Source organism: Schistocerca cancellata, chromosome 1, assembly GCF_023864275.1.
Source record: "Schistocerca cancellata isolate TAMUIC-IGC-003103 chromosome 1, iqSchCanc2.1, whole genome shotgun sequence".
In the NCBI taxonomy this organism is placed as follows: Eukaryota; Metazoa; Arthropoda; class Insecta; order Orthoptera; family Acrididae; genus Schistocerca; species Schistocerca cancellata.
In genome coordinates, this window is record NC_064626.1 from 386,275,115 (window position 1) to 386,288,718 (window position 13,604).

A 13,604-nucleotide genomic window follows, 5' to 3' on the forward strand; every position below is an offset into this window, starting at 1 on the left:
TCTGCGTCCTTTATCACTGATGCCAGTTTTCAAATTAATTTTCTATTACCTGACCTTTTTTTTATATTCGACATAAAATGCTGTTCATCTTGTTAGTTTATTATATAAAAATTGCTTTCTTATAATTAAATTCTAAATTTAATTAAACTGATAATTTCCAGTTCGGTCTTTTCTTAATTGTTAGGAAGGGCTTGGGCTAGTGGCGACCCTGTAATTTTTAAATTTGTAATTGTCCTTGTGAGGTGGCTTAACCAGAAATTGTGCACAAGGGTTACATCTCCATTATTCATGGTACGTAACATATGTCGAGCCTTGGCTAGGATCCGTTTACAGTTCTACATACATGCTTTACACGGTACACAGTAAAATATACATAGTAAAATATACTAACACAGGTGAATTTGGCACATTGTCATAATCAGGTACGCAGTCTGCTCTCCATACGGAAAGGTGTAACCAGAATGTGACATTGCGCTAAGATTGTATCTGGCAGGTTGGAACGAAACTTTTTTTGGACCCTCCTGTATGCTACTATCCGTATAAGCTGTTCCGGTCGCCTCGGGCTGTAGGAGGAAGGGGCTTTTCCTTCGGCCTGAAGGTGATAGGCCAGTGTGCTCCTGTTCCTCCTGAATGGATAGAAGTCTGAGCGTAACAGACCGGCTCAAGGTCAAATGATTTACCCACGACGACGGTTTTTTTAACTCCAGTTGCAGAGAAACTTGTAAAAGTCCTCTCAGTAAGCAGCAACTCACACAAGCGCTATCGCCGCCAATAGGAACTGCTCAATGAAATTGCCTTCATGCTGCTACTGAATCTGACTGACCGAAAAGCCTAAATACGAGTATTAAACATGAGGGTGAGTCGGATGAAAAAAGAACATTTTTCACAATGAGACCATGGAATGATTCCATTCAAAAGTAATCACCACACATGTTAAGACATTTATCCCACTGGGTGACGAGACGATCAAATTCTGTTTCGTAGAAAGCGGTCGGCCGCTGACAGATTCGCAACCGCATCCACTCTTGCACTTCACCCTCCGACTGAAACCGACGTCCATGCACGTCTTTCTGCAGGTCGCCAAAGATGCGAAATTCCACTCGGTGAAAGATCCGGGCTGTACGGAGGATGTTGCAGAGTTTCCCAACCAAATCGGTGAAGCGTAGTCTTCCTCCGATCTGCAGTATGTGGACCGGCGTTAACGTAAAACAGGTGCAACAAGTGTAAGTTCACTTAGCAATGAGGTGAGTTTGTAGCACTCTCGAAAGAACAGGCACATTTTTGTGTTTTACGTAACGTTGGTCGATCAGGCTTTATACAGTGATCTCTTGGCCATGACTTCGTCTTTGGACTACTTAAATATTGAATAAAATATCAATTAAAAGCTTTAAAATAACTGTACAAATGATGTATACTCAGTGTGCCCTCTGTGGGCTAAGGTGGTACTACCACAATGGTTTCAAAGTTAACGTTGTTGTGAAGGTCTTTGGCATTGCGGCATCCTATCGGTATGTGAGTTGTGACTCGACTGCAAGTATACACCTATCCTAGATTCAGTCTGTCTGTCTTATATTAACTTTATTTGCCACTGGTGATATATGTAATATCATAGCACTCTGAAGCTGATCATTCCATGGTTGTAAAGAGATATTTTATACATAACTATTTTTATATTATTATTGTATTATTTTTACGTTTTGACGATTATGTGAACCCGTTTTACACTGATTGGTTGACGTGAGGTAGAGGGAGAAGAGGTAGGTGGAGCATCTTCGCATTTAAGCGTATGCCCGTCATTTGCAGGCACCGGTTGGCATCACAGCAGCTGAAAAGAGTGCTCCACCTACTATTTCGAAGGATGCCATGGGTATAACCAGTCTTATTGTATTTTATCCTTATAAGCATTTTGTCATATTTGATTGTAAATCTAGTAAGGTTTCTATTACTTTCTAAATTAAAATACAGGTCTGATGATGGTCATGTGATATGACCGAAACCGGTCACCTATGTTCTTGTAGCATACGTGGTGCGATCAAGACTGAATTTTAAACAGAATTTTTTTTTATTTAATACTCTATTCCCAGTTACGTAAGGGTGTCGGATACTTCTGATCAGATGTTGGCAGACTAAACATTATACACATGCCACCAGACTGGACACTGTAGACAAACCACTCTTTCCAACCACGATAGGAGGGACTGTGCTGTGTTCTGAACCTCACTGAAAACGGAGCTTAGTTTCACCTCTATTGCACTTAACGATTTGCTGTGGTCCAAAGAGTGATCGGAAAAAGGTTTTAAATTAACGAATAACAAAGACCAATCGACTCGTGAGGATGATGTGAAACTATTTTTAGCAGTTTAGGTGAATCTTATTTTCTACTATTCGACTTATGTCATTGGATTACATGCTCACATCACAACTTACTAAGTCGTACAGCGAGGCCGCGCGGCGTAGCCGTGCAGTCTATGGCTCGTTGCCACGGTTAGCGCGGCTACGCACGTCGGACGTTAGAGTCCTCCTTGGGGCATGGGTGTGCGTGTGTTGTCCTTAGCGTAAGTTCGTTTAAGTTAGATTAAGTAGTGTTTATGTCTAGAGACCGATGACATCAGCAGTTTGGTCCCATAGAACTTACCACACATTTCCATTTTCCTACAGCGAGTATAAGGATTTTGCCAGGAGAAAATCCTTTATCTTGCATTTAGTAACCTGTCATGAACTGATACGGTAGCCTAATGGGAGATGCGTGCACAGGTAGGAAAATGTTTGTGATGAAAGCTCTGCTAACATCCGTGGCTGTAGTGTTGACGACTGCAGCGAGCACCACAGTTTTAATATGCTGACAAACTAGTTCTTAAAATTTTACGTGAATTGAGAAACTGGTAGAGGAAAAAGGAGCTCGAAAAAAGGAGCTGTCAGTTACAATTTCTTTTTCTTTTTGGTTTGAAGAATTATAAGTTCTCCTTTGATAAGCTTTTCTTAACTCACTTGTTCACTGATCCTATTGTAATAAGGAATTCTAAACAAATCTGCGATTACAGACTGAAATCAGATCCAGCCATAAGGGGTCTGTAAATACGAGCTGTCTGTGCCGCCAGATGCCGTGTTGTAACAGAGTCAGGTGGCAGCGCTGTGTTTGGGAACAAGCCAAACACGTGTATAGGAGGCAGAGTTTGCCGGGGCGTTATCAGCCCAGACGTAAATAACGGCGCGGCGCGTTAACCTGCTGTGCGGTCGCGCATGTAAGGCGCTGCTAAATAATGCACGGCCGAGGGTGGCGTGCAGCCATCGCAGCACACGCGAGGAGCGAGCCGACCACGTGGTCGCCGAGGGGCGCTTCGTGTTCCACGGCTGCACTCGTTTACACGCCAGCAGGTCCGCGCAAAGCCCTTGGCAAAATGTAGGCCCAGGCGCTGATCCGAGGGCTGGTCACGGGGTCTCCCCCACCCCCACATATCCACAACAATTGTCCAGGTGGAGTGTTCTGTACCAACCCCGAAATCGAGAATCACGACAATTTCCGCTGTTATCGACACTGAAACTGGCAAGATATCAGTCCCGCGAATTGTAAGACCATCGACAATTCTTTGATTTGAAGTCGGAACTTGTGGTCGAGCGGTTCTAGGCGCTTCAGTCCAGAACCACGAGGCTGCTACGATCGCAGGTTCGAATCCTGCCTCGGGTATGGATGAGTGTGATGTCCTTAGGTTAGTTAGGTTTAAGTAGTTCTAAGTCTAGGGGACTGATGACCTCAGATGTTCAGTCCCATAGTGCTTAGAGCCATTTGAACCATTTGAAGTTTGAACTCGGAAAAGAAACGACAAAACAAATAAATTTTTTCGTGTGACGTAATTACAAATTAAGAATATTATGACTGTTTCCTTTAGCTTGTACCGTAAAACCTTGCTTTTCGCAAAAATTTCGCAATTTTAGGCCAACGAGAAGTACCCTACAGTTTCTGATGAGTGAATTTAGGAATAGTAAAGTACGTGACATAAACAGCCGTATCTTTTCATTGCATTAACTTAGAAGCTAACATTTATTACACTGGCAAGGTACCACACGCCTAAATATGTGACATAAATCTCAACTTGATGAATCTGCTCATTCCTGGGAAAGAGGAATCTTTAACAGACGGACAGACAGTCGGAAGAAAAAAAGGTTGATTTCGTATGCCACAGTATAATTACAGAATAACACTTTTCGCGTTTTTTTCCTTTCGTTATACTGTGAAACCTTGCTTCTACAAGATTTTATGATTCTAGGCGAGTGGGAAGTAGCCTGTAAGTTTCGAAAAGTTTGCTAGTATCAAAATATATCAAAATATGTGATATTAATGGCCGTGTCTTCTGATAGCATTTAGTTAAACGCTATCGTTTATTGCAGTGGCAAGGGATCATAGATGTTAGTACGTAACATAAATTTCAGCTTGATACGCCTACTTGTTCTTGAGGACAAAGGACTTTAACAAATGGACGGACAGACAGATATATAATTACAGATACATAATTACAATTTAATAATTTTCGGATCTTTTCCTTTAGTTGTGTTGCGGAACCTTGCTTTTTGCGAAATTTCGTGATTCTTCGTCAAATACAACTACCCTAGAGTTTTTAATGAGTAACTTTGTGAGTATCAAAATATTTGACATTTAAGGCGGTAATTTTGAGTGCATTGGTTTAGGTGCTTCAACGTTTTACTCCGCCACTCGACCGTAGACCTTAGTATCTGGCACAAATTTCAACTTGATATGCCTTCACGTTCCTGAGAAAAAGGATTTTTAACAGTCGCAGCAGATAAACAGAAAGACAGACGGGCAATGAAGTGATCCTATGAGGGTTCCGTTTTTACCGCCTGATGTGCGGAACCCTAAAAGTAGTACAAACCTTTATATCTGTAAATATATAAATTTCCAAATTTTAATAATTACCTCCGGACAGTGCACTAGCACAGAAACTCATGGTAAATGGGTGTAAACCAAGTGCAGCTAGATACTGTGGATGTGTGTTCATAAATGGTTCAAATGGCTCTAAGCACAATGGGATTTAACATCTGAGGTCATCAGTCCCCTAGACTTAGAACTACTTAAACCTAACTAACCTAAGGACATCACACACATCCATGCCCGAGGCAGGATTCGAACCTGCGACCATAGCAGCAGCGCGGTTCAAGACTGAAGTGCCTAGAACCGCTCGGCCACAACGGCCGGCACGTCCAAAGGGCCTAGCTCCACGTGGTTCAGATAATGTTTCTGTAACACCTGATGATGAGCCTGCCGTGGCGTGAAAACTAGTTATTCGAAAATAAATAATTACTAAAGAACTGCTAAAAGTGTTTTTAAGATTACATCTGTGACAACTGGTATTTAAGTTCTAATTGTTGAATTTGTGAAGGAAAAAGCATTTCAGGAATGGAAATTAGAATATCTGGAATGGATTGCAGACCGCACATTTTAAATCTATTTGACTGCACACTGCCCTCAGTAAGACACTGCAAGGTGAGAAACGAATTATTTCTGATATTATGAGATGCTTTTACAAAGGAAATTCGCATTGCAGAAGGGACAAGTTGAAAAATGCAGTCCAATTCTCATAGTTCCCTTGCAGTAAACAAAACTAGAAGTTTGAAGAATTCATTGTGGCATTGAAAGAATTATAAGAATTGCACTCTAACCTTTTCTAAGACACTGGCGATCTTACAGCTGTTGCCTAGACCGTTTGCCTTTTCAGTTGAATGTGCCCCTGTATTTGTGCAGATGCAACTGTCTGATCCGCAGTGTAATTTTCGTTTTATAAAGACAAACCGTTTTACATTAAAACTGTCCAGAACACCTACATTGCTTTCCTCAAGTAGAGTTCCCACGTCTCCATAATGAAGCTGTTAAAGTTCTACAATATTTGAATCAACATATGTCTGTTAAGGAACTTTTTCTATTATGAAACTGAATAAGTCAATGTTATGTAACAACCTTAGTGCGATAATCTGTGAAATAGTCTGCCTCTATCCTTAGGCCGACAGTTCGTAACAGATAAAAACTATGTTTCAGTGCACCAAAAATAATTAAATAACACTGAAAATATTTTTTTTTTAATCTGCGTTGTTGAGAAATATGAAACTAAGTTGTACGCAGCGCGACTGCATAGCCATTTAAATATAGAGCATTTGCAGTTGCCTGCTCTTCCCCCTCCTCCTGCAAAGGGTGGCGAAGCAGAGGGAGAAGTGTGTAGCCAGGCTGAGAGCTGTGGCACGTGAGCCAAGGCACGGATCGCATTCCAAATTCTTGACTGCCCCTGCTGCAGATGAATTCTCTATATACATGCCGGAGCTGTTGGTTTAGAGGAGCCAGCGTGGTATTTCAGCGTCTTCGATCAGGGAACTGACTGCCTATGCAATGACACTGAAGCGCCAAAGAAACTGGCATAGGCATGCGTATTCAAATACAGAAATATGTAAACAGGCAGATTACGGCCCTGCGGTCGGCAACGCCTACATAAGACAACAAGTGATCTGGCGCAGGTGTTAGGTGGGTTACTGCTGCTACAATGGCAGGGTATCAAGATTTAAGTGAGTTTGAGCGTGGTGTTGCAGTCGGAGCACGAGCGATGGGACACAGCATATCCGAAGTAGAGATGAAGTGGGGATTTTCCAGTACTACCATTTCACGAGTGTACCATGAAAATCAGGTATCCGGTAAAACATCAAATCTCCGACATCACTGAGGCCGGAAAAAGAACCTGCAAGAACGGGACCAACGACGACTGAAGAGAATCGTTCAACCTGACAGAAGTGCAAGCCTTCCGCAAATTGCTACAGATTTCAATGCTGGGCCGTCAACGAGTGTCAGCGTGCGAACCAGTCAAAGAAGCATCATCGATATGGACTTTCTGAGCAGAAGGCCCACTCGTGCACCCTTGATGACTGCACGACAGCCGCGCGGGATTAGCCGAGCGGTCTTAGGCGCTGCAGTCATGGACTGTGCGGCTAGTCCCGGCGGAGGTTCGAGTCCTCCCTCGGGCATGGGTGTGTGTGTTTGTCCTTAGGATAATTTAGGTTAAGTAGCGTATAAGCTTAGGGACTGATGACCTTAGCAGTTAAGTCCCATCAGATTTCACACACATTTGAACATTTTTGACTGCACGACACAAAGCTTTACACCTCGCCTGTGCCCGTCAACACCGACATTGGATTTTTGATGACTGAAAACATGTTGCCTGGTCGGACAAGTCTCGTTTCAAATTTTATCGAGCGGATGGACGTGTACGGGTACTGAGACAACCTCATGAATCCATGGACCCTGCATGTCAGCAGGGGACTGTTCAAGCTGGTGGAGGCTCTGTAATGGTATGGGGCGTGTGTACAGTAGTGAGAGTGTTTTGAGACGCCTGATGCGTCTAGATACGACAGTGGCAGGTGGCACGTATGTACGCGTCCTGTCTGACCACCTTCATCCATTCATGCCCATTGTGCATGCCGACGGACTTGGGCAATTCCAGCAGATCAATGCGACACTCCACACGTTCAGATCTGCTACAGAGTGGCTCCAGGAACACTCTTTCAAGTTTAAACACTTAACTCCTCAGACATGAACATTATTGAGCATATCTGGGATCCCTTGCAAGGTGTTGTTCAGAAGTGATCTCCACCTCCTCGTAGTCATACAGGATTCATGGTGTCAGTTTCCTCCAGCACTAACTGTAGTAGGTTAGGGACACGCAAGTCGCCGAAGTGGCGTCCAATAGAATGTGCCCTATGTCATTGAGCTACACGAAATTATTATTATTATTATTATTATTGTTACCTGTATACATAATTAAGTTTGTAAGGAGCCCTGAGGGCGCAAGTCCTACTCGTACGTGTTAGTTTTCTGTCTAGTCTTATTGGTATTCATTTTTCAGGCCTACCTTGAAACTTGCTCTGATAATGTTTGCATTTGTGTTCGAAGATATCTGCAATACAGACAAATGGAAGAGCGCAGACAGCAAAACGTGAAGCAGACATGTCACATTAACACGTATTCTTTTTCGTTTCCCCCAGTTTAAGGACCCGAATACTTCTTACGGGACTGCTGAGATAATTTTGACGATATGGAATCTCCTTGTCTGACACCTCATTCAATTATGAATTTCATTGTGTCCTCCTGAAAAGTAATTAAAGCTGTACCATTGGCATATAAATACATACGTATATTAACATAGATTCAATCGTTGCCAACAGTAAGTACAAATTCTACTGCAATTGAGTCAAATGCTTACTCGAGAACTATGAATAGTTAAGTAATTGGTAATTCGTAGTCGCTGTTCATTTCGATACTTTCGTTCAATATTTTCAGAAATGATTATAATCCTGTTTTTCCCATGTTTTTGGCAATAATGTTAGTGAATGTTCGGTAGGTCACCGATAGGATTCTTTTTCTAATACCTTCTCTGTTCATTTTTCTGAATGACAATGACTTCAACAGTGTTCCTGTTTTGAGGAATTCTCTTTATTCGCAAGCATTCTATAACTAGTTCTGAAATTTCATTCTGCCTAGCGTTCCTCTCAGATTAAACTTTTCTTTCCCAATATCAACATCTCCCGGTGCGTTCCCTTTCTTCACAGCATGGATGGCTTCATACACCTGACACCACATCTGCAAGTCATTATTTTTTATGCTTCTGGTTCTTCCTTTGACCTATACAGACGTTTGAAGAAATGTCGCCATGCTTCTCTCTGTTTTTAGTTACTGTAACATCAACTATGTTAAGTGATGAGTTATGGCGGACATACTATAATGGCAGTTTCCCTGGGAATGGATGTGAGGTCGAACTATGGTTGCTTAAAATATCGCTAGAGGTCAGATCTGAAGTACCACGTTTACGGCTCTGCCAGCCTCAGCAAATACACTCCTGGAAATGGAAAAAAGAACACATTGACACCGGTGTGTCAGACCCACCATACTTGCTCCGGACACTGTGAGAGGGCTGTACAAGCAATGATCACACGCACGGCACAGCGGACACACCAGGAACCGCGGTGTTGGCCGTCGAATGGCGCTAGCTGCGCAGCATTTGTGCACCGCCGCCGTCAGTGTCAGCCAGTTTGCCGTGGCATACGGAGCTCCATCGCAGTCTTTAAAACTGGTAGCATGCCGCGACAGCGTGGACGTGAACCGTATGTGCAGTTGACGGACGTTGAGCGAGGGCGTATAGTGGGCATGCGGGAGGCCGGGTGGACGTACCGCCGAATTGCTCAACACGTGGGGCGTGAGGTCTCCACAGTACATCGATGTTGTCGCCAGTGGTCGGCGGAAGGTGCACGTGCCCGTCGACCTGGGACCGGACCGCAGCGACGCACGGATGCACGCCAAGACCGTAGGATCCTACGCAGTGCCGTAGGGGACCGCACCGCCACTTCCCAGCAAATTAGGGACACTGTTGCTCCTGGGGTATCGGCGAGGACCATTCGCAACCGTCTCCATGAAGCTGGGCTACGGTCCCGCACACCGTTAGGCCGTCTTCCGCTCACGCCCCAACATCGTGCAGCCCGCCTCCAGTGGTGTCGCGACAGGCGTGAATGGAGGGGCGAATGGAGACGTGTCGTCTTCAGCGATGAGAGTCGCTTCTGCCTTGGTGCCAATGATGGTCGTATGCGTGTTTGGCGCCGTGCAGGTGAGCGCCACAATCAGGACTGCATACGACTGAAGCACACAGGGCCAACACCCGGCATCATGGTGTGGGGAGCGATCTCCTACACTGGCCGTACACCACTGGTGATCGTCGAGGGGACACTGAATAGTGCACGGTACATCCAAACCGTCATCGAACCCATCGTTCTACCATTCCTAGACCGGCAAGGGAACTTGCTGTTCCAACAGGACAATGCACGTCCGCATGTATCCCGTGCCACCCAACGTGCTCTAGAAGGTGTAAGTCAACTACCCTGGCCAGCAAGATCTCCGGATCTGTCCCCCATTGAGCATGTTTGGGACTGGATGAAGCGTCGTCTCACGCGGTCTGCACGTCCAGCACGAACGCTGGTCCAGCTGAGGCGCCAGGTGGAAATGGCATGGCAAGCCGTTCCACAGGACTACATCCAGCATCTCTACGATCGTCTCCATGGGAGAATAGCAGCCTGCATTGCTGCGAAAGGTGGATATACACTGTACTAGTGCCGACATTGTGCATGCTCTGTTGCCTGTGTCTATGTGCCTGTGGTTCTGTCAGTGTGATCATGTGATGTATCTGACCCCCAGGAATGTGTCAATAAAGTTTCCCCTTCCTGGGACAATGAATTCACGGTGTTCTTATTTCAATTTCCAGGAGTGTAATTGCGCAGTAAAAGTTACCGAATGCTTTGCCAACTGCACTCTGCTTTTTGTTCTGGGTTTCTCGTTGTTTTCATTTCTTATTTTTAAGTTAGTGAACGGACTATTCCTAATTCATGAAGGAATTTGAGTGCGACCCTGATAACACTAGAATGAATCGGTGATCCCTACGACCATCATGCCAGTTCGCAGGAGCACAGAACACGGACGCAGGCTGCCGGTCCAGTGAGAGGGAGGCAGGGCTTGTTTCCCTGCTTCTCTCCTAGCCCTTCGTCCGGTCTTAGTTCTCGTTTCTTCAGGTTAGCGGCCGACTGCCAGGTTATAGGCTTCGCACTCTTCATATTATATGTTTCTGTTTTATTTTTTCATGATTTTACTATTTCAATTTATTTCTAGTAGCAAATTTTCATTGCATCTTCTGGCGCCCTCTTGGCGACATTCTCACAAATACACTGGATGTAAAAACCTAGCACACAAAATTCCAGATTGTTTAGAGGAGATTAAAATAATACTTTCTTATGCGACAAAAGTGTCACATGTGCACCGCTTCCAGACCAAGGGTCAACGGAGACTGAGAATGGTTAAACCTATTTTAGTATACGTAGGTATGAACCATATACCTTGCCACTGGTGGAGAGGCTTGCGTGCCTCAGCGACACAGATAGCCGTACCGTAGGTACAACCAGAACGGAGGGGTATCTGTTGAGAGGCCAGACATATGTGTGGTTATTGAAGAGGTGCAGTAGCCTTTTCAGTAGTTGCAAGGGCAACAGTCTGGATGATTGACTGCTCTGACCTTGTAGCACTAAACAAAACGGCCTTACTGTGCTGGTACTGCGAACGGCTGAAAGCAAGGCGAAACAACAGCCGTAATTTTTCCCGAGGGTATGCAGCTTTACTATATAGTTAAATGATGATGGCGTCCTCTTGGGTAAAATATTCGCAGGTAAAATAGTCCCACATTCGTATCTCCGGGCGGGGACTACTTAGGAGGACATCGTTATCAGGAGAAAGAAAACTGACGTCCTACGGATCGGAGCATGGAATGTCAGATCCCTTAATCGGGCAGGTAGGTTAGAACATTTAAGAAGGGAAATGGACAGGATAAAGTTACATATAGTGGGAATTAGTGAAGTTCGGTGGCAGGAGGAACAAGACTTCTGGTCAGGTGAATACAGGGTTATAAATACAAAATCAAAAAGGGGTAATGCAGGAGTCGGTTTAATAATGAATAAAGAAATAGGAGTGCGGGTAAGCTACTACAAACAGCATAGTGAACGCATTATTGCGGCCAAGATAGGCACGAAGCCCACGCCTACCACAGTAGTACACGTTTATACGCCAACTAGCTCCGCAGATGACGAAGAGATTGACGAAATGTATGATAAGATAAAAGAAATTATTCAGATAGTGAAGGGAGACGAAAATTTAAGTAATGGGTGACTGGAATTCTATAGCAGGAAAAGGAAGAGAAGGAAACGAAGTAGGTGAATATGGAATGGCGATAAGAAATGAAAGAGGAAGCCGCCTGGTAGAATTTTGCACAGAGCATAACTTAATCATAGGTAACACTTGGTTCAAGAATAATGAAAGAAAGCTATATACATGAGAGAGGCCTTGAGATATTGGAAGGTTTCAGATAGATTATATAATGGTAAGACAGATATTTAGGAACCAGGTTTTAAATTGTAAGACATTTCCAGGGGCAGATGCGGACACTGACCACAATCTATTGGTTATGAACTGTATCTTAAAACTGCAGAAACTGCAAAAAGATGGGAATTTAAGGAGATGGAGCCTGGATAAACTTAAAGAACCAGAGGTTGTAGGCCGTAGGGTTCTATGCGCTACAGTCTGGAACCGCATGTCCGTTACGGTCGCAGGTTCGAATCCTGCCTCGGGCATGGATGTGTGTGATGTCCTTGGGTTAGTTAGGTTGAAGTAGTTCTAAGTTCTAGGGGACTGATGACCAGAGCAGTTAAGTCCCATAGTGCTCAGAGCCATTTGAACCATTTTTGAAGCCAGAGGTTGTAGAGAGTTTCAGGGAGAGCAGTAGGGAACGATTGACAAGAATGGGGGAAAGAAACACAGTAGAAGAAGAATGGTAACTTTGAGGGATGAAATAGTGAAGAAAGCAGAGGATCAAGTAGGTAAAAAGACGAGTGCTAATAGAAATCCTTGGGTAACAGAAGAGATACTGAATTTAATTGATGAAAGGAGAAAATATAAAAACGCCGTAAATGAAACAGGCAAAAAGGAATACAAACGTCTCAAAACGAGACCTTCAGGAAGTGCAAAATGGCTAAGCAGGGATGGCTAGAGGACAAATGTAGGGATACAGAGGCATATCTCACTAGGGGTAAGATAGATACTGTCTACAGGAAAATTAAAGTGACCTTTGGAGAAAAGAGAACCGCTTGTACGGATATCAAAAGCTCAGATGGAAACCCAGTTCTAAGCAAAGAAGCGAATGCAGGAAGGTGGAAGGAGTATATAGAGGGTCTATACAAGGGCAGTGTACTTGAGGACAATATTATGGAAATGGATGAGAATGTAGATGAAGAAGAAATGAGAGATATGATACTGCGCGAAGAGTTTCACAGAGCACTGAAAGACCTAAGTCGAAACAAGGTCCCGGGAGAAGACTACATACCATTAGAACTACTGACAGCCTTGGGGGAGCCAGCCCTGACAAAACTCTACCATCTGGTGAGTAAGATGTATGAGACAGGCGAAATACCCGACAGACTTCAAGAAGAATATAATAATTCCAATCCCAAAGAAAGCAGGTGTTGGCAGATGTGAAAATTACCGAACTATCAGTTTAATAAGTCACGGCTGCAAAATATTAACGCGAATCCTTTACAGACGAATGGGAAAACTGGTAGAAGCCGACCTCATGGGAAATCAGTTTCGATTCAGTAGAAATGCTGGAACACGAGAGGCAATACTGACCCTACGACTTACCTTATAAGTTAGATTAAGGAAAGGCTAACCTACGTTTCTAGCATTTGAAGACTTAGAGAAAGCTTTTGACAATGTTGACTGGAATACTGTCTTTCAAATTCTGAAGGTGGCAGGGGTAAAATGCAGGGATCGAAAGGCTATTTACAATTTGTGCAGAAACCAGATGGCAGTTATAAGAGTCGAGGGCATGAAAGGGAAGCAGTGATTGGGAAGGGAGTGAGACAGGGTTGTAGCCTCTCCCCGATGTTATGCAATCTGTATATTGAGCAAGCAGTAAAGCAAACAAAAGAAAAATTCGGAGTAGGAATTAAAATCCATGGAGAAGAAATAATAG